At 43.3% G+C, this 25043-nt stretch overlaps 1 protein-coding gene across 1 annotated transcript in view; it reads right to left on the bottom strand.

Annotated features, from left to right (window-relative positions):
• The window catches only part of SNED1 (sushi, nidogen and EGF like domains 1), a 2603997-nt gene that overhangs the window by 1115543 nt on the left and 1463411 nt on the right, over positions 1-25043 (bottom strand). The gene's annotated exons all lie outside the window — the stretch shown is intronic.

Consider the following 25043-nt stretch of genomic DNA (forward strand, 5'->3'; position numbering starts at 1 on the left):
GACAGAAGATTATAGGTCTTACCAACTACCACACAGTGCATTATGGGTCCTGAAGTCCATGCAAACTAATGTAGTTCTTCTATAGCATGCCATATGGAAAAAGGAAGCAAACAGGAGTCAGAAAGGGACTCTGGGTGAGTATGAATGATGATTCCCAAGGTACAGATAGTCAATTTACAGCACCGCCTAGAGATGGGAGGGCAGAGACGTAACACATGGCAGTGGCAGGACTTATTTCCAGGGATGGACTGCACAGGGCATGTGTTGTGAACATTGCTTGTCATACCTGGGACACTCATGCTATACATTTTCACAAATGATGCACCCCATGTCACACAAGCTCCTTGCAGAGATTGCAAATGTCACACTTACTAATGCCATGGTTCTAGTCAGACATTCCTGTTTCCACTGATATTTCACATCCACTGCCTCATGTATGGGGTGCTTATTTACCTTATGATTGGAGATGTCATAGTTGTTTGTCATGTGCTACAGTAGACCATGCTGGCAACATGAATGTGAGTCATATGATGTGGCCCACTGATTTTGTCCTTCATATATGAAATTCAAAAGATCAGTATTTGTTATGTGTGTGATGTTTGCTGTACAATCATAAGCATCACATGTGATGTTGCATCAGAAGTAGTCAGATTTGTCTTTGTAACATGCTCCCTGAGGTAACACTCACATTCGTAAGGAACATGTGATGGAGAAAAAAGAAACCAGAGCAGGATTGTGTGATCAAGTAAGGTGTTTATTTACATATCTTAACAAGGTGTGTAGAGTGATTATTGGTTGAAAAGGTTTTGTACAATTAGCTGTCTACTGCACATTCCTGCAGTTGGGTCTTGCTGTTCCCCCTCATTTTCCCTGGCACCATCCTCCTCAGGCAGTTCTTGCTCTGGCTCATATAGAGGGATGTTCCTCCCCACACAAATGTTGTGCAGGATAGCACAGGTAAGTATGATTTTGCACACAATGTGTGGGGCATATAGGAGGCTGCCTCCTGTGATGCCCAGGCACCTGAATCTGGACTGCAGGATGCCAAAGGTCCTTTCTACAATGGTGCGTGTCCTCCGATGTGCCTCATTATAGGCATGCTCTGCTGCTGAGCTTGGGTTGGGGAATGGGGTCATGATCCACGGCTGGATCCCGTAACCCTAATCCGCTGCAAAAGATAATAGAAGTGAGTATTTTGTTTGTGCTAATAAGAGGAATGTCATGTAGCATAGCAGTTGATATCTTGTGTTGTCTGTGACTCTCATGTGTTTGTGGTATTGTGTGAGATCCTGGGCTTCTGTGGAGTTTTTTCTGCAGTGGGTTGTTTGACTTGACAACTTGTGTTTGGCTCATTGGCCTGGGATCTATGATTTTGTTTCCAAACTGTTGGTCAGTATGTATGTACCATGTGTTGTGTAGTGTTCAACATGTTTTAGTGTGCTTTCACTGGAGGGGACATGATACTTCCACACACAATAGATTCCGATGTGGTGGTAACATGGTTGCACTACATGGCCTGGACATCCCATCCAATTAGACATATGTCATTGCAGATGTAATGCAACAGTGAGGCCCTTTGAATTGGGTAGGTGACAATGCACAACACATCTCCATAAGTTGGCAGCACTGAGGTGTTCAGTATTGACAATGCACAATTGTCCCATTTGTGACTTGGTTCTAGGCAAACCATTGTTGTTCCCTCTGCCAGTGGCTCGTGTGCAACCGTGCATCTACACTACCAAACTTGCTCCAGGTGACCTGGCTAACTGCCTTGTGGAGGTGGATGTATCTGTGCAGGAAGGGCCAACACACTGTACATATGCTATTTTTATGGACAATTGCCTCTTTCAGTGTGTGCAGCAGTGTGCAGTTTGCATTAGTGCCACATCAATATGTGTTAATAGCACAGTCCATTTCCTTATTGCTACCTGGCAACGGCACCCCGAGAGTGATGTATGATGTTGGGACTGCCTCAGTATTTCCATATCACCTACATGTGAGTCAGCATCATCATGCTGTGTCTCATGGTGTTAGACCTGCTGCAACACACATTGCACACCCCTTCCACCCAACATACTGCTTGGGAGGGTGTTGGATTGACTATGTGGACTATTGTAATTGTAAATGGTTCATCTTCCAAGTTGTACTTCCAGTGCAGGCCATGTCATTGTCTCTGTTGACATTGGTCCCTTGTTGCTCTAGAGTGGCAGCTAACGTTTGTGGCAGCCGTAATTTGTCCATAGCTGTGTATCCCATTGTGTCAGGGTGTACAACATAACTACCAGTGTCACACCTCAAAGTCATCCTCCCCACGTGTCAGTGTAGTGGTGTATGTTTTGTGTGTCCTACAGGGCTGTTGTGCTGTGTGTATATTGCTAGGTTAATAAACTTACCGACAAGAAGGCCATTGCCATATTGTCCGTCCTGGAAGTGCTGATTGATCATGCTGTAGCGGAATATGAATGAATGATGGACACTCACAGGATACTTGGCCAAGATGTTAGTGAACAATCCCTGGTGGTCAACTATGGCCTGCACATTGATGGAATGCATGTGCTTTCTGTTCCGGAATAAGTGCCCTGTTGCTGTAGGTGGTACGATTCGGACATGGGTGCAGTCTATTGCATCGAGCACACGTAGGAAGCCATGGATTTGGTAGAAGCCCTGTTTTATCTCCTGCTGCTTCTGCTGGGTGCTCGGGATGCTGATGTGGTGGGGTGTGAGGGAGATTATGGCATCTAAGACCTTGGGCAGGAAGGTAGAGAATGAGGGCTGTGATACCCCGGTGACCAGGGTACCCCTTGTCTGGAAGGATCCACTTGCCAACATATGCAGGACAGCTAGCAGCTTGGTCACCGGTGGAATATTGTGTGGTGTCTGCAGACTAGCTGTTAGTTGTGGCTCAATTTGACGCAGTAGCTGCTGTATGGCTTCCTAGTTCAGTCGATACCTCCCGAAGATGTCCTGTTCCCTGAGGCCATGGAGGGTCCTCCTGTTCCTGAGGACCCTCTCCTGCCTTCTGCATTGCCTTTGTGGGCTGCGTTGGGGTGGTGGCTGCTGCTGTGCTCAGCGGCGTCTTGCAAGCTGCATCAGTAGCACCTCCATGTTGTCCTGTTGGCCTCTGATGTTACTTGTGTGTGTTTTCCTCAAGTAGTGGTGTGTTTGCCTCAATTTCTTTTGCATTTGCTGCCCCAAGTGGGAAGGGTATGCCCAGACGTGGGTCCCGTGCTCCCAATGCCACTGGAATCAAGCTAGCCTGGCTGATGAAGGGTGATACCCTGAAACCGGTCCTAGGATGCTTGTTTTCAGTCCAGGGAGGACCTGGCTTGGCAGTCCGGACTGGACTGTTCCCACGGGGAACAGGGTCAAGACTGATTTGCATATGGCTGGGTCCAAACTGGAGTGGCATGGGTAGCAAAAAACCGATGGATTTAGGCCCAGATCTTGGTACTGGGGGTGAATGTTTGACATTGTTCAGCATTCCGTCCATCACTTGTTCTTTTTGCATTTGCTGCCCCAGTGGAAAGGGTATGCCCAGACGTGGGGCCTGTGCTCCCCATGCCACTGGAATCAAGGTAGTCTGGCTGATGAAGGGTGATACCCTGAAACTGGTCCTAGGATGCTTGTTTTCAGTCCAGGGAGGACCTGGCTTGGCAGTTCGGCAGGACTGTTCTCATGGAGAACAGGGTCAAGACTGATTTGCATATGGCTGGGTCCAAACTGGAGTGGCATGGGTAGCAAAAAAATTATGGATTTAGGCCCAGATCTTTGTACTGGGGGTGAATGTTTGACATTGTTCACATGACATGGACGGAATGTCCATCACTTGTTCTTTTTGCATTTGCTGCCTCATTTTAACGTCTGCCCTGCATCTCATTGACGCAAGGCGATTTCTTGAATCCTTAAAATGACGCTAACTCCATATTTTGGACTCTAGACAGGTCTAGCGTCAAAATAAATATGGAGTTAAGTTTGCGCTGATTTGCATAAAAAACATGACGCAAATCCGGTGCAAACAGAGTATAAATATGCCCCATAGTGTCCCATAAGTCCAACAGATTTAAGGCACTTCTCACATGACAGCTTTTGATTGCCAGATCCATGCCCATTTTTAGGGCATCCTCTACTTTCATAAATTTACTTTTCATTCAGGGAGCACCAGTCCATGTTCATTTTCCATTGATCTAAGTCCGGCAGATTCCAGGAACCCCATTGTTGGACCACATTTCTCGTAGCAAGCATGAGACCCACCCTACAGAGATTTTTCGCATATTGCTGCACGGCTACATCTCCCAGATATCAGGTACCATCATTTTTGCTGAGAGTGGTCTTTGAATTCCCGTGATATCTATAGGACAGCGTGCTATACCTATCCAAAATCCCTTCAGCACAGGGCAGTCCCAAAATGTATGCTGTACAGTTCCCTTCTGCATACAGTGTATGCAGCGACTGCTTGGAGTTGAGTCAATCCTGACAAAAAGTGGTGTAGTTTCGTATGCCCTGTGCAGGAGCTTTGACTGCACCAATCAGAAGCCTGACCGTATGGCTGACTCCCTTGTTACAGCAATTCCTTCCTCCCACTCCCCCTCTTTGAAGGAACCCAGGGGTTCCTCCCATTTAGCCTTAAACTATGGATCTGGGGTGTTATGTTTAATATTTAGTTATATGAGAGATATAGCTTTCTGCAGTATTCGCTCTGCCAGAAATCTGTCTTGCAAGGTGATGCACCTGCGAGGGTATTGTGTCTTGGGGCACAAGTTACCAGGGCATGGCGTCAATGCAGGTACTTAAATGGCTTGGTCCCTACCAGGTCAAACTCTCCTTGGAGGTCCTTCTAAGGTTGTATGGCCTCCCTTCCCCCACACATTTCCCAGTCTGCCGATCCTAATAAAGTCCCATTTTCCAACCCTGCCTCCCAGGTTCCCTACATCCTGGAGCCTATTGATGTCCCACAGTGGGGTTGCTTTTGTTAGGTCTCAGTCCAAGGGAGCAAAGGCCCAGTTGTTAATTATCACCAGTTGAGGTGCCCAGTGATACACCTGTATGTTGGGAAGTACAATCCACCCACCCAAACACACCCTTGGTTAATCTCCCAAGGACAATTCTACCTGGCTTTCCAAACTGAAGCAATACCCATATTTCCATCTCCACCAGCCTAAAAAACTCTGCTTTTATCCAGTATGGAGTATTCTGGAGTACAAATGTAAATTTACGTAGGGTGATCATCTTAAGCATTGCAGCCCTTCCTAAGAGAGACAACTGTAGGCCGCACCAATGGACAACTTAATTATAGAACTTGTTGAGGACTGTGTACACATTTTTATGAAGGAATTCTTCCTTGTCCCTGGTAATATACAGTTCTAAATATTTGGATCACCCCATGTCTGTGAGAATCAGGCATTGTAGGACTCTCAGTGTGATGTCCTGACAATAAATACAGTATGGATATCTCCTAGTTAATACGGCAGCCAGATTAGCTCCCAAATAAAGCAAACATTTGCTACAGTTTATCTTCAACTCTGGGTCACCAAATAGAGTAGGATGTTGTCCGTGCATTAGGATAACTGCTCCTACCATGTGTCCTCCCAACTAAGCCTGCACAGTACTGTGTTGCCAGCAGGCACAGGGTTTGAGTGCCAGGGTGAAAAACCACTGGGGAAAGCGGACACCCTTGCTTAGTCCACCTTTCCAGGTGTAACAACTTGAAGAGTGTTCCATTCACCCTGAATCTGACTAGCAGTTCGATGATGAATAGACCTACCCATGCCATGCAGTTGGAGCCAAAGTCCATACGTATCAATATCTTACACATATGTCCATTCCAGCTTATCAGTTTATTTAACCATGTTAAATCTAAGATAAAATCGTGAGGTCGACACGTTGATTCCAGAGTGTTGCTATAAGTGAGATGCTTGTGACAGGAGTAGGGCTTACATAAATTCCTGACATCTGAAGGATTACAAAATACTTCATTTTTCTTGTTATTTTCCACTGCCGTGCATATCGTTCCTTGTTCAGTTAGTTCATAGCAGTCTACTGTTTAAAGCTGCACACCACCTCGGAGGGACATTTAAAACATAAAATATGGTATGAGCTTAATAAATCGGACAACCCTTAGAAACGGCACTTGGCCTCTGCGATTTTAACCCTGTAGCTCTGAACTATTTGGCACCTAGATCTCTTCCCCCAGCAACTTAAACTCCTTATAATGAAACAAGCCAAATTAATTCTTTCACTGTAGATCAGCGTTTGTGTGAAATGTAAAATACTTTGCTGACTATCAATTCCTATATTTTCAATCATTCATAAAAGTTATACTTAAGTCTGCCTTTACCATTGGAGCAAAAGAGCAAATTAGTTTGCCATTGTATCAGCCTTTTCCACTATTAGAGTATAGTGCTGTCTAGAGAGAAGTCAGGGGAAATAATTGTTTGCATTTGCACCAATGGTTTTGAATCTTCGCCCCATATTTTATGCATTTGCAATGAATTAGATCATCTTCGAAGAATTTTTTTGAAACCGTTTTTTAGATAATTGTATTGATTTTTTAACATCTTTTTGGTACACATATATCTGTGTCATCCAAGGATTTCAGCAGTACTAGATGTGCAGTTATCTAAAGTTATCATCATGTTCTCAATCATTTGCAAATTCACTGCAGTATTACAATATACATTCCAGTGTAAAGGTTGTTCAGATGCTTTGTGCATTTGCGGTGCACATCAGCAGCCATGTGTAGAGGTAAACAATTTTAACACCTCGGGTGCCCTGGACGAGCTGGTCTCGCCACAGTCGCCGCGTGCCGAGGACGAGACCAGCTCGTCCTGTACCCGGCCCACGGGGGAGCACAAGCGCTCCCTCCATGGGCCTCCCACCCACACCCCCGTCAGGGATGGAAGGGGAATCACCTGATGACGTTAGTGCGCACTAGCGGCTCTGCATTTCTCTTCCGATCAGTAAGTGGGCGCAGGCAGAGGCATTAGAGGAAAGGAATGGCCTTTCCTTTCCTTTCATGCCTCTGTGAGCATTTCTGCAGCCCGACAGAGAGGCAATCGGGCTGGAGAAATGCCCACTAGACATCAGGGATTTTGTGTTTGTTGTTTTTGTGTGTGTAAATGAAATGAGGGGAGTGACCCCTTCAGCAAGGGTCGCTCCCCTGGGGGGGTAAATTATTTTTAGGCCATTTCTGGCACCCTTGGGGGCAGATCGACCTATTTTTATTAGGCCAACCTGCCCCCGTGGGGGGCAGAAACCATTAGACACCAGGGATTTTTTTTATGTCAGTTACATGCAAGGGTCGCTCCCCTGGGGGTCAAATTTATTTTAGGCCATTTCAGTCCCCCTTGTGGGCAGATTGGCCTACTTTTATTAGGCTGATCTGCCCCTAAAGGGACAAGAAACCACTATGCACCAGGGATATTTCTTTAAAATCTTTTTACAGATGGGGAGCAACCCCTTAGGCAAGGGTCGCTCCCCTGGGGGGCAATTTTATTTTAGACCATTTCTGCCCACCTTGGGGCCAGATCAGCCTATTTTTCTTAAGCCAACCTGCCCCCGGGGGACAGAAACCACTAGACACCAGTGATTTTTTGTTTGCGCCAATTTCACGCAAGGGGAGCGACCCCTTAGGTAATGGTCGTTCCCCTGGGGGGCAAATTTATTTTAGGCCATTTCTGCCTACCTTAGGGGCAGACCGGCCTGTTTTTATTAGGCCGATCTGCCCCATGGGGGGAATGGGGCAGAAACCACTTAGGCACCAGGGATTGGTGTGTGTTTTGTTTAGGGGGGGGCAGGCCCTTGGGTAATGGTCACTTCCCATTGGGTCAAATTACTGTTGGCCATATCTGCCCTCCTTGGGGGTAGATCGGCCTATTTCTGGAAGGCCCATCTGCCCCTAAGGGAGGCAGAAAGCCCAGCAGAGGCCAGGGAAGATTTTTTTTCAAAAAAGAGGGTGGGGGTATGGCCATATCCCCACCCCAATTAAATGGGGACAAAGTTGTTCTGCCCACCGGTGAGCAGATGGGGCACTTACCCCCGATCCACTCCATAGGAGGCAGGAAGCCTACTAGATGCCATGGATTAAAAAAAAAAATAGTGGGGTGGTGACTACCAACCAGTATGAGCGTGCTTATGCCCCCACCCCAAATGAAGGGGGTAACAGTCTTTCAGCTCTCACCCCACACACTAAAACATATTATCCCATGGCAAGCAAGAGGACATTTGATTATTTTGCGTTTTGGTTTTAAATTTGGGCCATGAGACCTTGTCTAACTCTCAAAATCGTCCTATTTGGAATGGTGAGGGCTGCACTTTTTGGATATTGGGAGGCTGCCATGTAGAAACATGTACGAGACCTAGACACATCTCAAAAATGAAACATCCGGGTGAGTCAAGCGTTGGTGTGCTTCACATGCACCCTGCACAATTTTCTTACCCACAATGACCTGCAAACCCACAACTTTGCTTGAAATCACACATTTTCCCACTTTTTTGTGATGGAACCTTCCGGAATCTGCAGGAATCCACAAAATGCCTACCACCCAGCATTGTCGCATCTATACTGATAACAATTCTGCCCCACTTGTCAGCCTAAAAACGTTTTTTTTTCAAACTGCCCTTTTGGACCCACTTTGGTTCCCGCTCATTTTTTACATGTTTTTGGCTCTTTCCTGTCACAGGCACTCAGCGCACCTACACAAGTGAGGTATCAATTTTACTGGGAGACTGAGGGGAACGTTGGGTGGTAGGAGATTTGTGCTGGTGTGGTGATCCTACACATAAATGTGGGAAAAATGTGATTTTGTTTTTGCTAAATTTGAGGTTTGCTGAGAATTCTGGGTAAGAAAACACTGTGGATCCACGCAAGTCACACCTCCCTGGATTCCCTCAGGTGTCCAGTTTTCAGAAATGTTTGGCTTTGGTAGATTTTCCTAGATGGTTGCTGAGCCCCGAACCAAAAACGCAGGTGCCCCCCCCCCCACAAAAACAGGTAGTTTTGTAGTTGTTAATTTTGATGTGTCCGCATAGTGGAATTCTGGGTAAAAGGAAGTTTGTGGCTCCCCTGAAATGTCAGAACTTTCTACCATCGAAATGTGAGGAAGAAGTGTTTTTATGCCAAATTTGGAGGTTTGCTAAGGATTCTGGGTAACAGAACCTGGTGAGAGTGCCACACATTACCCCATCCAGGATTCCCAAGGTGTCTAGTTTTCAGAAATGTCCAGGTTTGCTAGGCTTTTCTAGGTGCTGGATGAGTTAGAGGCCAAAATCCACAGCTAGGCACTTTGCAAAAACAGCTCTGTTTTCTTTGGGAAAATGTCATGTGTCCACCTTGTGTTTTACAGCATTTCCTGTCGCGGGCACTAGGCCTACTCACACAAGTGAGGTACCATTTTTATCGGAGACTTGGAGGAATGCTGGGTGGAAGGAAATTTGTGGGTCCTCTTAGATTCCAGAACTTTCTATCACCAAAATGTGAGGAAAAAGTGTTTTTTTGCCAAAGTCTGAGGTTTGCTAAGGATTCTGGGTAACAGAACCTGGGGAGAGAGCCACAAGTTACCCCATCCTGGGTTCCCCTAGGTGTCTAGTTTTCAAAAATGTATAGGTTTGCTAGGTTTCTCTAGGTGCCGGCTGAGCTAGAGGCCAAAATCCACAGGTAGGCACTTTGCAAAAAACAGGCCCGTTCTCTTTGGGAAAATGTGATACGTCCACGTTGTGTTTTGAAGCATTTCCTGTCACTGGCACTAGGCCTACGCATACAAGTATGGTACATTTTTTTCAGAAGACTGGGGAGAATGCTGGGTGGAAGGAAATTTGTGGCTCCTCTTAGATTCCAGAACTTTCTATCACCGAAATGTGAGGAAAAAGGTTTTTTGACAAATTTTGAGGTTTGCAAAGGATTCTAGGTAACAGAACGTTGCGCGAGCCTCAGAAGTCCCCCCATCCTAGATTTCCCTAGGTGTCTAGTTTTTAAAAAAGCACAGGTTTGGTAGGTTTCCCTCGGTGCCGGCTGAGCTAGAGGCCAAAATCCACAGCTAGACACTTTCCAAAAAACACATCTGATTTCAATGTACAAATATAATGTGTCCATGTTCCGTTTCCTGTCGCTGGCATTAGGCCTATCCACGCAAGTGAGGTACTAATTTTATCCAGAGACGTGGGGGAACACAGGATAGAAGAACAAGTGTTATTGTCCCTTGTCTTTCGCTACATTTTTTCCTTCCCAATGTAAGACAGTGTGTAAGCAAGATGTCTATTTGAGAAATGCCCTGTAATTCACATGCTAGTATGGGGACCCCACAATTCAGAGATGTGCAAATGACCACTGCTTCTCAACACCTTATCTTGTGCCCATTTTGGAAAAATAAAGGTTTCCTTGATACCTATTTTTCAATCTTTATATTTGACCAAATGATTTGCTGTATACCAGTATACAATGAAAACCCATTGCAAGGTGCAGCTCATTTAATGGCTCTGGGTACCTAGGGTTCTTGATGAACCTACAAGCCCTATATATCCCCGCATCCAGAAGAGTCTAATAGACGTAACGGTATATTGCTTTTGAAAATCTGAGATTGCAGGAAAAAGTTACAGAGTAAAACGTGGAGATACATTTCTGTTTTTTTCAACTCAATTTCAATATTTTTTAATTTCAGTTGTTATTTTCTGTAGGAAACCCTTGTAGGATCTACACAATTGACCCCTTGTTGAATTTAGAATTGAGTCTACTTTTCAGAAATGTTTAGCTGTCCGGGATCCAGCATTGTTTTCAGACCCATTTCTGTCACTAACTGGAAGGAGGCTAAAAGTACAAAAATAGTAAAAATGGGGTATGCTCCAATAAAATGCCAGAATTCTGTTGAAAAATGTGGTTTTCTGATTCAAGTCTGCCTGTTCCTCAAAGGTGGGAAGATGATAATTTTAGTACTGCAAACCCTTTGTTGATGCATTTTTAGGGGAAAAAACAACAAGCCTTCTGTAGCCCTTTTTTCCCATTTTTTTGTTGCTGTATTTCGGCTAATTTCTTGGTCTCCTCCTGGGGAACCCAGAAACTCTGGGTACCTCTATAATCCGTAGAATGTAGGAAAATAAGGACGCACATTTGGCATGGGTAGCTTATGTGGACAAAAAGTTATGAGGTCCTAAGTGCGAATTGCCCCAAATAGCAAAACAAAGGCTTGGCACCTGCAAGGGAAAAGGTCTGGCAGCAAATGGGTTAAACATGCAATGAAAGAAAAAAGTGAAAGCTCTCTTCTAGTCCATTCCGCAGCATAACACATAAGTTCAAAAGAATGACAGAGTGAATACAGTATTGCCCCTTGAACATTCTTAGAATTCTTTTTATTTATTTATTTTTGATGCTGGTGGGTGCTTGTTTCTCAAGTGTGCCCTCCCTTACAATGCAAATTCATCTAATAACCACAGCAGCCATGTTTACCCACGGGGATTAGTGAATGAGGTCACCTGGTCAGCCCAACTCTCTGAAATTGGCTGTTTTCGCCACCCCTGCCATTCCTCGTCATGCAACGCTGCCCCTTCTGTCCACAGCCCATTTCATGACTTCTTCCCTCCATCTACTACGATGAGGGTCCATCCGGAGAGCTCCAGGGCATCGCTATGTCGTGCCAACTGAATACTAAGACGAGATCCAGGATTTAGAAATCACTTTCTGTGTCCCAGGTAGTGCATACAGGCCCAACAGGCATGTTTCCACAGTACATAAGTATTTCCTACATACTGCTCTCTCGAGGTCATCAGTGACTGTTTGCCAGAAGGCTGCTGTTGTTGGGCAGGTCCATGTCATTTGATAAAATCTGCATCTATCAGTGCACACCTAGGGCATCACTTAATGTCAGACCCAGCCATGCGGTTCAGCCTATGTAGCATGAGGTAGGTGGCACATAGGGCATTGAACTGAGTTGTTCCTGATGTTTCCAGATACCGATGTGGATGTTTCAGCACTTCCGCCCGTTCCTTGTCGTACAGCACATTTCCAAACCTCTGCCATCCATCTGCACCAAGGGGCGGTCCCTCCGGAGAGCTCCTGTGCATTGCTATATCGTGCCTACAAAGTACCAAGATGAATTCCAGGAATGCAGAAATCATCCTCTGTGTAACAGGTAGTGCATATAGGCCCAACAGGCATGTTTCCACAGTACATACGTCTGTCCTACCCACAACCTTTCCAGGTCCGCAGTGACCATTTGCCAGAAGGCTGCTATTGTTGAGCAGGTCCATGTCATATGGATAAAATCCACATCTATGAGTGCACAACTAGGGCCTCGCTTATTTTCAGAGCTAGACATGAAGTTCAGGCTATGTAGCGTGAGGTAGGTGGCATGTAGGATGTTGAACTGGGGGTGTTCCTCATGTTCCCAGATACAGATACGGAAGTTCCAGCACTTCCGCTCCTTCCTTTCTCTTAGCACTGACATACATCGAGAACTGGGATTCCAGTAGGAGGTAGACATCACCAATGTTGTTGAATTCACAGAGCTTTCTGTCTTCATAGCAGTCACTCACAGTAACCTACAGTGTGAATTTGCACATCTGTCCATGCCTGCATTCACCTATGTCATGAGGAACCCACCCCTGGTACTAGGAATCCCCACTAGTGGAGCTCCAGCGCATACAATGGTCGACCCGTAGTCTTCGCACTACTCTTTTCCAACATCTCAATGTAATCTTGAGAGGTCTAGGGTGCTCAGAGGCCCGCATTTTAAGGCCTATTAGTAGAGGGTGCAGTACAACCTCCTGTCTCTCCTCCCAAAGAGCCCAACTCCTCTATCCCATGACCATCAAGCAATCTAGCCTACCACTGCAGATGCGCTGTAAAAAAGTACAGTTCAAAATCTGGGGCAATGAATCCCCCCTCCAATATATATTAGGTGCCACTAAGCGGTCAATAATGCTTTCTGTCTATCTTCATTCCAAATCTTTTCTCTTAGCAGGCCATTTTTTGCTCTGAACCAAGACAGAGGAAGCAATATCGGAAGATTTGCAAAGTGGTACAATAGCAACAAAAGCATCACCATTTTGGTCAATGCAATTCGGGCCATTATTGTTCTGAAACTGGTTTTTAACCACATGAGGATCAGGGTGGCAAAGAAGCTGTGTTAGCAGGTTTGAATTGTGGTGATCTACAGCTTACTGGTCGTTTTTGGTCAAATTTATGATTAGGCACTTCTGCAATGAATAATTTAAAGGTCATTTTTATGGCGTTATGATTGTCAGACAAACATGTGAGCATTACTAGACAGGACCTTTGGATCCATCCACAAGGTGGAAGCCAGGAGTACATATTTTGATTGGGTAGAAGTTGTGGGCTTCCAGAAAAAAGGTGTTTGCCCTCCACACAGCTGTGACCATCTTGTTTATTTATCCAGCTGTCTAATTTTGAAGTTTCAGTGCCACACACAAGACACTGTAATGCTTTTAAAGTGTCCTGGAAAACTAGATAATTTGTGTTTTTCTTTGGCAGCAACACTGATGGGAGAAGGGCTTTAACCTACATGGATTTTTAGGTATCGCTTCACAGTGTATTCTTAAGCCCGGCGTATTGGCATTACTAATGCTTGTCGTATGGTCGGTGGTATGGCCGTATACCTATGCTTGTTATAAAAGTTTATATTTGTATTCAAAAGTGTTGGTTTTAGCATACGTTTGAGTTTTATGTTCCTTTTAGTTTATAAAATCCAATTATATAAATTCATCGCGGAATAAAATCTAAATACATTCCTGACAGTTGAAGAATTACAAACACCTTATTTTAACTTCTTAGGGAAAAAGCAGTGGCATCCTGATATCGACCATCTATTATTTTCTTTTCTAAGGAAAAACAACAATATCCAACCGTACTAAAGCGCAAAATCAAGAGACTCCAACTCATGAGGTTTCCATTGATGTTTCCCAGTGTCTGCGCAACAGAAGGCGTCAGTGGGCCTTGAAAAGCATGAACATCCATGTAGAACCTGTACAGTTTAAGTTAAGACAGACTGATACCTCCTTTTTCTTGCATCCTATAATACACGACCGACGTACACTGCTTAAGCATTTATTGTACTGTTAGAACATTCTAAGGAAAATGCACTTATAAAGTGATTGAGTTGTGGCATGTCTTTGTGAGAATAAAAGTAGATTACGAATTGCTTTGTGTGTGTTTAAATTTTGGGAATTATTGGCATATACTTTTTTAATATCTTTATTTTCCAGTTTCTAAATTGTACAACGACAATATGTAGCACATAATCAGTGACTTCGTACGTATAGAATGCTTTTCTAATATACAGTATACACAATTCTCACGCCCTTGGTTCTATTCTTTTGTACATTATCATCAAGCAGTATTCATTAAACATAAGCGTTGCTCATATTTTACCTCCTCTGTGCCACATGTCCCATGAGGTGCACGTTATTGGACCCCTTTGGTTTTCCATATTCCCTTGTATCTGTTCTTATCCCATCAATTCTCCTTAACTGTCCTCCCCAATATGTCACGTATTTGTTTCCCTTACTGACTGCCTTCCTCTGATGCTCTGTTAGTGTGTTCATCATTCTCACTCAGTCTAATAGATCCTACCCTAATTTATCATCCATATTCACCTTGCTCGTTCGTGACCCTTTTGTTAAAGATCATCCCAGCATATCTTTTTCCCACTTACTTTTTGTGGGACTCCTATCGAAATGCAGTATATCGATGTACAGCATTTGGCAAACATCAGGCCCAGCACTATAAATCTGTGCTGCATCTAATGTGATTCATTATTAGGTATATCCCCTAACAGGTATTGCCTGGTTGTTGTCTCTACTTTACACCCGTTGTCTGTCAGAGCACTGCCCCTACCCCTCCCCATTATTTAGACAATGCCCCGCAAGTCCAGGCTACGTGCAAAAATGCAGCTCACCACATTTTTGGCGAATTTGTTTGGATATATTTTAGGTACTCTGGAGCAAGCAAGATGTTCGGTGAAGATAATGAAAGTGGGTTCGTTTGAATATGGTGTTATTACCAATATTTTGCACTTCTGCACACCTTGTTCTTATTCCTTTTCCACCAGTGAGTCTTGTAAATCGTAAGCGCGAAATCAGTCTATGACCTTGTCCTTTTTCTAATAACATCTCCATGGATTCCAAGGGCATCGGACTGGCTGTGAATCCTATCCAGATCTCCTTCGCCGTTTTAGTTAGTTTATTTGATGTGAGGAATTGCCAAGCTTCCTCCCTCTTGACATGGCTATTGCTTGGCGTCTTTGTCCTAATGGTTGCAGCCACCAAATCTGCAATGATCTACTGAATTGGAGGGTCATCTCAGTACTTTCTTGACTGCTGTTCCCAATGCCTCTGCCATCTGGTGTGCAACATCGGGAGTCTTCTCCTTTTGCATTGTCTCTGATCAAGCCCAGGATCAGCCTTTTCCTCTCAATTCTCTCCTTTCACACGCCATTGTACTGCCATATAATATAGTATCAGATCTGGGAGACAAGCCCTCCTTTTTCTGTATCCAGCAACAGACTATTTTGGTGTACACAACATCTTTGGTTGTCCATCTCTTTAAAAGTGGATTTCAGAATCAGGTGCAGAGGGATGGAGTTACTATCCCTATACACCCTAAAAGAAGTTGATGTGTTTCAGCCCCTTCTGACGCACTCGCGTGGTCCCGGGCTTTCCATAGGACTAAGAGTCAACCCTGTTGTTTCAATATTATTGTCACAGTTCGGAGCAGGCTGATTATGTCCATTCAGTCATTCGCCTACTTGCCTAGGTCTCTGATTTGGAGGCATGCCATTGTGCCTTGCTGCAGGGTCAAGAAAATGAGGACAACATACAAATAAATAAGACGACACAGAAAATCTTTTTAAATCGGAGTCAAGTGATAAATATATGTATACCTTTATTTATATCCTTTTATGCCCTATGTTGGAAAGCGGGTTATTGGTAGTGGTAAATATGCACCTACCACTGGCAATAAGGCCACTGCCACAATATAGAGTCAGTAAAGATCTCAATAAATTATCCCCTTGCTCAAGCTTTAGTAGATGTAACCGAGCAGGCAGGCCTAACTTAGGAGAAACAAGTGAAAAGCATTCAAAAACACCAATACAGTAAATAAGTGAGACACAACACACAAAAATCCCACACCAATTCATAAACAGAGGTTTTATTTTTATTAGTAGGTAGACACCAAAATGACAAAAATCCAATGTAGGGAACTGGACATATACATTAAAAAAAAAAACACTTTCTAGTGCTTAGAGACATAAAGCACCAAATTGGGACATCTCGTTGTGGTAGACAGGGACAAAATCAAAGTTTGAGGTTGACCTCAAAGGAGCCCTGGTCGGATACACTAAGCAGGAGGCCTCGGTCAAAATGTTACTTTCACACTTAGAAACGCTTATGGAGCTTTTTCTTACGAGGGCCTTGCTGCTCTTCACCAGGCCGAATTCGATGAGGGTTCGCCGTCTTGACTTCAAGGGAGCTCCCAGTCAAATTCTGGAAGTTGGACCTCTGGAGCTTTTCAACAGGACGAACTTGAAATCCACAATGGGTCGCTGTGAGGGTTCGCCGGCTTGACTTCCTGGGTTGAGTCAGTCATCTCCTGGAGCTTTTTCACAAAAGTCCTCCAAACTTCTCAAAACATCAGGAGATGTTTCCTGAAGTCCTCTTTGCAGGTTCAAAGGGTCCAAAACACCACTCCAAGGGTATGGAATCTCCTGGATGGTCCTTGGAAGGTTGGAACCACGATACCCAGAATGCACCTGGCCAAATCCTTAAAAGTCCCTTTGGATGCACTCCAGGCTGGGGACTCTTGCTGGAGATGATCCAGGTGAAGCTCTGTTAACCTGTAGCTGCAAGGAGTCCACTCCTTAGTCCTTCTTGAAGCAAGACACAGTCCCCAGGGCTGTAGTACCAGATTGTGCAGCAGGCACAGTTCACTCAGAAGTGCAGGCCAAGGGTGCAGATCCATATTCCAACAGGACAGTCCTTCTTTCTCTGGTAGTTTCAGGCAGCAGAACTGAGGCTATGCACCTCTCGCATATTTATTCACAGCTCCTGGGCATCAGGAAGGGAGGCACCCCTGACCAATAGAATGCAGGGTGACACCCAATGCATGACCACTTCCTCCAAAGTACGGCATATTCCTGTCCCAGAAAGTACCATTCTCTTGAAATCTATGATGGCTGAAATTTCAGCAGAGCAGTGAGAGCTAACTAAACCAATGTGGTTCATTTCCATAGCTATCCTCCTCATGACATCTGCAAATTCCTTCCTTAAACCTGGTATCTGGCTGAGGTGCACGGGATACGGGGTAAATGGCCTGGCACACCCTGCCTGTCCTGCTCTTCTTTGAGGCTGGATGGTTTATTACCCCTCCCCTGCTCTGGCATTCCTGTTCAGCTACAAAGCTCCCTTCATCAGATAGCCTCTCCCCTGGACAGCCACTTATCACCTAATCAATGCAGCCTTGCTAATCCTGATATTATTATTATTATGATAAATTTACCAATGGCAATTGCTGGATTTATCAAAACAAATCTTTTAAGTCCTGGAATTACATTTCTATGCCTTTCCTAACAATATTTACAATCAAATACAATACTGCAATGTTAGCCTATGGAGCCCAGTATCTGCAATGGGAGAAAAATTAAATTATCAGTTTTCCCTCACAGAGGTTTATAAAACATATTTTATAAGGACTCTGCTTATAGTTACATGAACCCCTACCCCTAGGACACATAGGGGAGACCCTGGAGGTACCAAGTATGTAAAAATAATGTAGATTATCACTTTTAAAGTGGTAATAGCACCAAAGTCGCATTGGGACATCATCGCCATTTAAATGCAGTCTGCATAGTCAGGCTGCATTCAGAAATCACAGAACACATCCAGCAGTGCCTACATGCAAAGGGGAGCAAATCTGTTGGGACTCTAACTTCCATGCCCTATTATCTACTGGGGTCTTATAGGTAGTTGGCACCCCCTGCCCTGTTATCTACTATGGACTGATAGGGACTGTCATGCTAATGTTAAGAATTTGACTTTTTAAGACAGGCTGCAAGGCAGACCAGCCTTTAAAAGGGCAAAAAGACTACAGCACTGCATATAAGCAAGTGCAGAAATTCTGCTGGGCGTCTAGTCTCCATGCCATATTATATACAAGGGACTTACAGGCAGATTGTACTCCCTTGCCCTGTTAGCTACTATGGACTTACAGGGTCTGTCAGGCCAATTGTAAGTGTACCATAGCACTGTGTGTACTCTACTACATGTGTTTGTTTTGATATGGCACTGCTAGGGCCTGGCTAGCAGGGCCCATGGCACAGTCAGAGTCTGTTACCATCAGTACCAGTCAGAAAAAAATGAGGGTGAGCAGGGCAAAATGATGAATACAAAACAAAGTGGCTCTGCATAAGGTTTGCACCTCCTATACATAGGAATATTGTAATAAAGAAAGCAATGTCCGTGTGTTTCAAAAAGTACTCTTGAGGGTGCCAAACTGGTAAGCACCCAACCACTTCGGGTGCAGTTGTGTCAGCTGAAAATTCAAACAACAGCTTCACATTCAATATTGTTATATACCAAGGCACAACAGAAAAGTCCATTCCTTCTTGTTGTAGCAGTCAGAGTTCCAATACAACGTGAGTATATGGTATATAGTATTTTATTCATCAAAATAATTCAGAGAAGTAACAGCCATGTTGAGTTCAGAGATACAACAGCCAACACGTGTTTCATCAATAAGACTTTTTCAAGGCTGTGGGATGTACATACAAGAAAAACAATTTAAATATCCATAATCAGATCTCACAGGCAATAAACAGGGAATCCACTTCACACAAATCACCCAATGCAGAGACCTGTAACAGGCATGCTGCATAAAATGTAACCCGTGTGCATTGAAAAATAACCAAACAGTGGATGTAGTCACAGGTGAATTAAGTCAGAAATTAGAAATATCTAGACTGGCTGAGTCCAATACCGGTTCCATAACCAGCAACCATCTACAAATAGTGTCCAGTGACTGATCCAGCATGCAAAATGTGCAACACCTCAAAAAAGAAACCCCCTACATAGACACAAAAAGTGTAAAGCAAAAAATAAGCGGGAGGAATATAACATACCCGAGACTAGTTATATCACAATATCACCAAAATTTCACATCGGGTACATCGGTTCCTGAGCGAACAAAGATCTTGCAAATAGGATGGTCAAATCCATATAAATAAATTATGTGCTATAGCCAATAAGCACGACCATGATAAGCCTAAGTGGACAAAGAAAAAAAACCACAATGATGGCAAGGAGCAGTAATAATACAGACATAAGAAACATCTCAATATAATATGAGGACACAAATGTGTTTATGATGCAGTGCAGAGAGAAGAGAGTAAACTGCAAAGCACATATCCTAATACACCTATTACAGAGGATATTAAGTAATAATACAAGGAATGCAATAGTTTCCTTATATGACGAGGACACAAGACATGATTTAGATGCAGTACAAAGAAATGAAGTAGATGCCCTAATGCCACCATCGCAAAAGATAATGCAAAAAATAATAGAAAATAATAATCAACAATACGTCAGGGGGGCATATAGCTGAAAAAAAAACACACACATATATATATATATATATATATATAGGACCACATGGGTCCTAGAATATCGTTTATGCCAATATCATACAACAAAATCGGAAAGTTGACCAATAATATAACATGGAATCGCCCTGAAAGTAATGGACTAGCCAATACAGCTCAAATGAAAATGATATGTATCTATGTAGTCGATCAGACATTAAATAACAGTGGTGTTGACAATACATTATCCTATTGGGATCTCCAGAATATCAGTAACTGCCCAAATTGTATATAAGCAGTGTTAAACGTTTGTCAGCATATGTGTGTAAATAGCGTACTTCCAAGTAATGAGCGCACAGTCAAGAGCTGTCAAGACTCGTCCTCTTATCGTGCTCTAAAAAATATATATAAGCAACAGTACGAATTGTACATACAAGCTGTTAGACAATCGAAGGCAGATACGTGTAAAAATCGCCTTACACATCCTCTACGCCTCATAACGAACGGTCGAGAGCAGAGACACCGCCCCAACTGGCGAAATAAACCCATAAAACGTCTTACCGTTCGGAAATCATGACCATGATGCACAGAGTACTGCGGCTATACGAGTGCCGCCATTTTGTCCTATTTATGAAAAAAAGTAATAGTCATAGAAAGAGGACTGGAAATGCCGGGTCTATATGGAAGAACGAGGATAAATGTAATATATTGTCACAGCGACACTGGAGTTCAAACAAGATTTGAAGAGACCGGTGAGTTGCAAATAAATAATAGAACGCGTAAGTGAAAGAGAACATGCAAAATATGCAGCCACAAAATATCCTGAATGTGGTGTCATTTAATAAACAACCAATCACTTTGCATAGAAAAACAATAGACATTTGAAATAGAGTTAATACAAAATCAGGCACACACAATCCATATTACAACAGAAATTATAAATGCATTTTTTAAGAGCCTGCAAATATGTTGAATCACCCTTGGGTAAATGACCATCATGTAACAATAGCCTTAGTTACATTGAGCTTACATAATGGAAAATACTATAAAAGGAGTAGAAGCAGTCTAAGGAACATTCCTAGAATGTTATATATTATCAAACATTGTATCAAATCTGTACTGGAAACGTTTTCTATATGTAATCAACCACTGTTTTTTTAGAATGTAGAAAACTAACAAGTAAATATAAATATAGTGCATATATTGATGCATGTGATATGCAGGCATTATAGAAATGCATGTAAATCCTTTTCAGTATTTAGCCCCTCCTCCACAGCTCTTAATTTCAGAATCCAATTGCTCTCTATACGCCTCAACATTAGTGTACTATGACCACCGGGTGGACAGGCACCCAATGTATCAATGCCATGAACCGAAATCCCTAAAAATTCCCTCTGCCCATGCATGGAGTTATAGTGGGCTGCGAAAGGATAGTCCATATTGTTATGACTAATGGTCCTAATGTACTTCTGAATTCTTTCTTTAAAGGTCCTAGTTGTACTGCCCACATATATAAGTTTACAAATACATATTATGCAGTATACCACGTCTGGTATTACAATTCATAAATTTGAAGATCCTGTAGGATGACTTTGCAACATCCTAAAAAAGAATTACTTTGAATTTGAAGGCACTTTATGTAAGCAGAGTCGAGGTACTTCAATGGGAAGCACCTTCACTCGTAGTATAGCAAGCCTCTATGTCCACACCTTCAAAATGAACCACATTTGGAAAAATAAACTGTTCCACAGAGAGATCAAACATTGGCGTCAATACATAGATGGCATTTGTATAATTTAGGAGGGGACATCAGAAAGAGCTAAGGCATTCCTAGACTGAGTAAACTCAAGAAATTAGATTCTAAAACAAGCACTAAGTGAGAACATTCTGGTCAGAGGATTCCTGCTCATTAGAAGGAATTGTTTAGACCTCAAGGATGTCAAGTCAGAGGCAAAAAAAATCTAGAATGAGCAATTAAAGGAGAGAAACTATCCCACACATGTGATACAGAAGGTGGAAAAACAAGCCTGATAAAGTAATAGGGACGATCACCTAACAGAGAAAGGAAGGGAGGACAGTACACAGGTGGCATGCTCAACTACATACCCTACACTTCCAACAGAATGAAAAAGATCATTAACAAATATTGGGGCATCCTCAACAGCAACAATTTCACACTGGAGAGACCCCTCTTTTCCTTTAAAAAAGAACACAAATCTGAGGAACATACTGGTACACACCAGATCAAGAAATAATAGAGCAGGAGAGCAGAACAGGCTTTGGAACTCCCCACCAGTCACGGACACTTTCCCTATGGTCAATGCACAGTATGTCCCCTCACGGCACATACCAAGAGCCTAGACATAGGCCTCGGTTTTCCTTGTGAACAAATAAATCCCACAAACTGTAACTCTAACTATGTAATTTACAAGATCACCTGCCCATGTACCCTAAAATATATTGGGAGGACCACAAGGAAAGTCCAGCTAAGGATAATAAAACATTGCAGCACCATCAGGTGCCGCAGAAATGCAACCTGCATGACCAATCATTTCTTGTCCAGCGGCCACAATGAAAAGCAAATGCAATGGACAGTAGTAGAAAAGATCGATATGACCCAGGACATTATCAAGACCCTTACAACTCAGGAACAAAGATGGGTCTATAGACTGAATACACATAAGCAAGGCTTGAACGATGATATCCCATGAAACTGGATTAATACACTCAACATTAACTGATATCTATGCAAGTAGGTTTGTGACTGAATAATTATCGAATGGGAATTTTTCTGCCATGAAATAAATGTCAGTTACAGGAACCCAGGGAATAACATGATATTTACCTTGATTATTGTATGAATATTTTTACACTCAGCAACTCGAGCCCTCCAATCTCAATTTGACCAGGGTAACATTAACCTTGCCCACTGTCACAATGTTTTAACACTGGGGCACACAAGCCCCTTTTACCATTTAAAACAGGAAATAGACACAAAAACTCCCCATGGGGATTTTATACCGATTTGCCACCTAATATAAAATAAAAAGAACGGGTGGATCCCCGCAGCAAGCCGTTGCATGCGTTCCTGCACTCGCGGGGACACCGAGTGATCAGGAACTACATTTCCCAGTGTCCTGAAGGGCAGCATGACGCTTGCGCATCATCACCCCGACGTGTACGTGGCCCTACCTATAACACCGGGCATGGAGGAAGAATGGTCCTTCTTTACGTACACCGGCTCCACGCCCACTTGTTACCATCACATGCACATTTGGTGGAAGCATAGGTCACCAGTGACACACAACTCTTGGAGTGGTGAGGAGAACGGTTCCTTCTATAACTTTTGTGTCTTTTCAGTGCATTTGAGAACCATAAGGGTAGGCGAGAATGAGCAATGCTAACCAACTCAGATTTACAGCTCAGAGTGTGACTACAGGGACGTGTCGCACCAGCCCATATAAGGTGATTAGAGACACCTTTGAGGGTAAGAACGATTAATTGATACAGACATGACATTTTTTGAGACACAAAAAACTAGATATGTACCCTCAACATGTGTGTTTTCAATATATTTATCAATGTGTTGTGCACTATGTGATCACTGGTATGAATGTTTATCAGAGAAAGTTTTCCCTTCCTCTCTTGAGAGCATGACTGCAGGATGTATTCATGTGACTTTTTAGCATGCATCTCTCACGGCAAGGGTATGGATAATCTCCCTGCACCTTTGCCTGGAAACCACATGCCAAAGCATGCATAAAAGGATGTAAATAAATGTATCCTTATATTTATCAGGTGACTCAGATCCAAAGAGATTTTCTGCATCGTCTAGTTTTAGATGTATTTTGTCCTCACCCCTCTTACACCAAAGTAGTGTGATCATATAATTTTTAAGCCACTCTGTGTGAGCTAGTTGTCCAATATCAGGTGCCCAGATCTAATTTGCGTCATAGGTTTCTGATATAGCAGTCTTACCCAATGCAAGTAGTTTGGTTCAAAGCCCATCCTGGTGAGAACCTTGAACATATTGTCCCAGTTTAGCGTGTCAGACACTAGGGTCCTGATAATCCTCCACAATCTATTTGCCAGAAGTTAAGATAGTATTTTAGTATCTATGCTTAGCACAGATTCTAGCCTGTATGGACTCAGTGCTGTTGTGTCTTTGGCTTCAGTGCCATGACTATTATGGCCTCCATCATAGTTTCCAGCATTCACCCTTTGTGTTTAGCCTCCTTGTACATTTGCAGGAGTCTAGAAGGAAGCTGAGCAATAAAGGAATGATAAAACTCACATGGGAAGCCATCTGCTTCTGGGTTTTTTGGGGGTAACTTGTGTATGGCTGCAATAAGTTCCTCTTTTTCGAAGTCCAATTCTAGCTCAGTTCTGTGTTCTGGGGCAAGTCTTGGTAATTTGACATACCTAAAGGACTGTCAGCTAACACATCTGCAGTGGTGTTTTATAGAGGTTTTCCAGATATTGGGCAAGCACCTTGTTGAAGCTATCCTGCTTAACTATCTTTGTGCTACCAGGTTTCTTTAAGGCCAGCACCAAGGAAGTGTGTCTCCCTTTTTTAAGTAACCATGCCAGAGGTCTCCCCGATTTGTCTCCCTCCCTATGTAGTTTTGTAATCTGGAAGGGTGAACTTGTCTAGGTCATCCCTGGTTTTCTTCACTGCCCTTTGAGCCATTAGTATTTCTTTTGGGCTGTGGACCTCAAAACTCCCCTTTCGGTAATGCAGCTAACTTCCCTTCCTGGTATTTTAGGTTATATTATAGGCTTCTCTTCCTTCAGCATTTCTTACTTATGCACTCATTACTTGTTACAGCGTTTAAAGCCTCCCACGAATTGGACCTAGCGGTCATCATTCCCCAGTTGTGTTCCAGTTTTTTTCTAGAAAAGTTTAGAAGGCCTGTCATATTTCAGTGATGAATATTGAGTCTTTCATGTCCTTTGTGTTTAATCTCTAGGTGGATATTCTATTTGCCTGTCAATCTTTATCATACTCTATGAGAAGTGGCAAGCAGTCCAAGAGAAACCCATCTGGGTATTGAGTAGTCTGCATTTGTTACTGAGATATTAAAATTCCATCCGGCCTCCTGTAAATGTGATGGTCACTTAGTAGCATGAGTATTCTCCTTGAGCTGTGTGTATCATTCTCCAGAAATCAATGCAGTCTTATCCATTACTTCAAACAGTGTGCAGGTCATTGCTGGCTTCGTGTGGAGCCTTGTAGGGTGTCTGCCTAGGTTTCTAATAAACAATTAAAGTCTTCTGAACAGACCATGGGAATATATCTACGTTGGGAGGTGCAGGTCAAGCAGCAACCAGGAGTAAGTCTTGTCATCTGTGTTAGTAGTGTATTAGTGTAGAAGGCATATTTCTAACCCACTCAGAAAGTCATGGATCAGTATATGTCTACCCTCTATACCAGCGTTGGAATACCTGTGCTCAAAGAGGACC

Source organism: Pleurodeles waltl, chromosome 11 (assembly GCF_031143425.1).
Source record: "Pleurodeles waltl isolate 20211129_DDA chromosome 11, aPleWal1.hap1.20221129, whole genome shotgun sequence".
NCBI lineage: Eukaryota > Metazoa > Chordata > Amphibia > Caudata > Salamandridae > Pleurodeles > Pleurodeles waltl.